The 3859-nt window shown below is 30.2% G+C and overlaps 1 long non-coding RNA gene across 1 annotated transcript; it reads right to left on the minus strand.

Moving 5' to 3' along the window:
• Window positions 1-259: 259 nt before the first annotated feature.
• Window positions 260-3471, minus strand: LOC145598530 (uncharacterized). The gene is made up of 3 exons (XR_014103574.1): window positions 3193-3471; window positions 884-931; window positions 260-537 (listed from the first exon to the last, which is right to left on the minus strand). It is a non-coding gene; the product is annotated as an uncharacterized LOC145598530 (long non-coding RNA).
• Window positions 3472-3859: the final 388 nt, after the last annotated feature.

The raw sequence follows: 3859 nt of genomic DNA on the forward strand, positions 1-3859 counted from the left end.
CAGATGTGATTGGCATGCGCTACTTCTAAAAGTTTGCGACGCTGTTTTATGTCTATAATAAATAAGAATGTCGACACTTTTTGTTGTCGGTCCTTATTCTAGACGCTTTTTTGCGTCGAAATGTCTTTATCCAATTTTCAATTTGCAATATATTCTCTACTCAGAAAAGCGTCGAGAATCTGCTCTTTATATGTATGAGTTTTTTCATCAACAACTATATTTGATGAAAAATTAAAGCATAAAGCATGCAAAATCTGACTAAGAATAAAAAAATCAAATTTTTTTTATAGAATATGTAATTTTTAAACAAAAACTTTACAGTACTTTGTTCAACTTTTATTTGCTAGCAACTGGACTAATTAATTAAGTAAACTAAAAAAAAAAAAGTAATACTTATTTCAACAATTTCTTTCATAAAAAAGTTTGATTGTTAACTCTAACAAAGTTGCTCGATCTCCTTCTCAAAGCCTGTAACCTGTAGGTGCTGCCCTTCAAACTTCTTGTCTATTTCTTGCAACTTTCTTTTAAATCTATAACCTAATTGAAACAATAAGTAAGACCATGTTAAATCAACACTCAACAGTAGCACAATGGTAAGGTATTGAACAACTACATATGCAAAAGTCGCAAATTATATTAATAACCACATAACTAAAACAATAACCTAGATTTTAAAGCACAATTATTATCAGAATTATATTAGTGCAAAAGTAACCTTGACAACACATAATTTTCAATATTAATGTCTTTACAAAAATATCCATAAAGTAAAAATAGTTGATATTTGAAAAATGGTAAATATGTATTTCACATAAACAAGCATCTAATTTAGTGCCTAAGTCAAGTAAACCAATTAATTATACAAGTCCAAGTGCACACAAACCTGATGTGAGAAAACAAACTCACAAACTTCAACTGCAACGAAGCTTATCTACAAATGGAAAAATAACACCAAATTAGTGAATTACAACCCACTACAATGGTTGTAGAAGCACACCCACACATTTACATACATGAATGCAGCACACAAGCACTCAACTAATCTGCATTCTTGAAACCTTGGAGGATGTAAGAAGGATCTGAAAGGGTGATTTTTCCTTAAAAGTTTATAGATATAAGAATAATACTTTGTATACGTACTACTAGTCAAAAAAAAAAGAAGAAGAATATACGTACTTAACTACAAAACAAAATGCTAGAAAAAGATATTTTTCTAGCAAATTTAGAGATACAATTCAGTATATATACTAGTTGAATAAAAGAAGGGAGCGCATTATTAAGCACCAGAGGAGGGTATTGTCAAGCTTAGCTCTAGAACCTAAGAATCATTCAGTTAAGGATCAATATTTCAACATATCATGCAAGTTTATACAATGCATAATGTACTAGAATAAGAGGTGTCAAGGAATATATTACCATAATCCAAGAACCCACTAACATAATCAAAAGGAGAATGAGAGTAAAGGTAGGTAATGCAGCTTACATGGTAAAGTTGACTTCATTTGCATTAAGAATCTGGTTCAACTCAAGTGTTACCCCATCAATAGTAGATTATCATTTAAAAATAAATTAGCAACCTTGATTCCTACAAAATTATTGTAATTATGTCCCAATAAACTTTAGATTTTGAGCCTACGAGAGAGCATCCATGTCTCAATAAAAAGATTGATAATAAACTTGAATAAAATAATATAACTGATATTTTTTTGTAGATATGAAACTGAGAAAATATAAACAATACAATTAAAATTTAACCAGGCTAAGCATAAGCTGCATAACTAAAAACAGTGTTTTTAATGAGACAGACAAATTAATATTTAACCAAGCTCTTAATAAAAGTGTTTTAATGAGGCAGACAAAAACACACGATAAGACTCTACAACTGCATAATTATTAATAACTTTAGATTAAACATACTATTATCCGGAAATGATATTCATAGAGAGCCCATTAAAAATAATGACTGACAGAAAACAATCAATACATTACAAGAGATAGGTTTGTCGTCAACATCCTCGATCATCTACTTAAGCAAACAACACAACCCCCTGTATAAATCCATCAATATGTTAATGACTGACTTAGTCTTACTGTAAAAGTTAAACTTCGAAAAAATAGTGTTTCACTCCAATTCATATACAAAGCATAGTTGTACATACTAACATCCTCTTTTCATCCAACAATTATTTCTACTTAATGATAGAGTCCAAATCATTTACAAATAATAAAGATTAAGGATCGTTTCTGCTCATCATTTTTTCTTTATAGCTTTGTATTGATTTTAACACTTGATCAATAATTTTCTATAACTTTCAATGAAGAGATTAAAATATGGCCAATATAAATAAAAAATAAAGGCATTACCAAATCATAAATTAACAATATTGACCCATGATATCTAAATACATGGTTCCAGAGTACTATCTAGTAGTTGGTTATCCACTTATATGTGTTATATCCATTGAACTAGCCTAGAGAACTTAATTTCTATAACATATAGATGTGTTATGCTCATTTTATCTTTCATTTTATAGAGTAACAACTCTACTTCTATATTTAGATAGATATATAGTCCTTTAAAATCCACAGGACAAGCCCACTCTGTGATTTAGAAAGACAATCCCTGTCACACTATGAAACATGGGTGTAATGCCAATAAAACAAATAATTTGAACACGCAAAAAAAAAAAAAAAAAAAAAAAAAAAAAAAAAAAAAGCAATGAATTAAGCATACAACCTTTGAAGAACTGAGTAAGGGGTAGGCCATAGATCCAATACGGTAGATAGTTACTCTAAAGCCGGATCCCTAACATAAGACTATCCACTTTAACCATCAATTTTTTCATAAAAATCTAAGAAAATTACAAATCGAAAAGTTAGCTCAAGTGACAAAAATTCAAGAATAATTTGCTTGTAAACCTAAGGCAACAAGATGAAGCAATTTGCAAAAAATGAAACAAATTTAGATTAGTAGGAAAAATAAACCCTAAAAATTAGCAGAAAAACCAGAATATACCTGAAATATATTGAAGACGAATAAGATTAAAATATTTCACAGATTTAAATCATCGAGCAAGGTGAATTGCAAGGCATTAATTTCATCTAGAAAGAAAATTTGTATGAGAAAACCCCAAATTGATTTTGCAGAAATGGTACAAAAAAAAATTGAATTATCAAAAGAGAATTGATCACCTGATTAAATTCGCGACCTTGTAATTCGAAATCTTCATCTGCTCCAAAACTTTAACATGAAATTTCCTTTCAATTTCATCAGCGAATAAAGAAACGAAAAGAAATTAAGATGAGTTCTAAACAATAAACTAATAAAATTGATAAAAAAAAAAAAAAGATGAAAATTTCCATGATTTGAAGTCGAATTTGATGAATCTCTTGTGGTTTCAGAATGAGATTATGGAGAAATCTATATTAGGGTTGGTAGACAAGTGGCGCTGAGAATTTTGAGTTTATACGGGATTGAAACTATTTTGTGTTAGTGGGGGTAGTTACATAGCTTACACTAAAACTCGCTGCCAATCGAGTAAGTCACGTGCCTAGCAAGTGGAATTCTCGACGCTTTAATATGTCGTGAAAAAATTTCGACCAATAAAAGCGTCGAAAAAACACGGGACCAAATATTTACGCTGACGCCTTGTGCTCAGCGTCGAACACATAGCGTCGAGAAACCAAGCGATTTGTTGTAGTGTTTGTTTACAAAACACCAACATATACGTGTACATAAATACACACAGGCACACATAACTGTATTCGTATATATATACTTAGGTGATTGATTTCCCAAAATAATCAATGTACCTATACTACAGGCGAAACTAGAAATGACACTTGTCATAACCTGGTT

The sequence above is a fragment of the Chenopodium album genome, chromosome 20, assembly GCF_948465745.1.
Source record: "Chenopodium album chromosome 20, dcCheAlbu1.1, whole genome shotgun sequence".
Classification (NCBI taxonomy): domain Eukaryota; kingdom Viridiplantae; phylum Streptophyta; class Magnoliopsida; order Caryophyllales; family Amaranthaceae; genus Chenopodium; species Chenopodium album.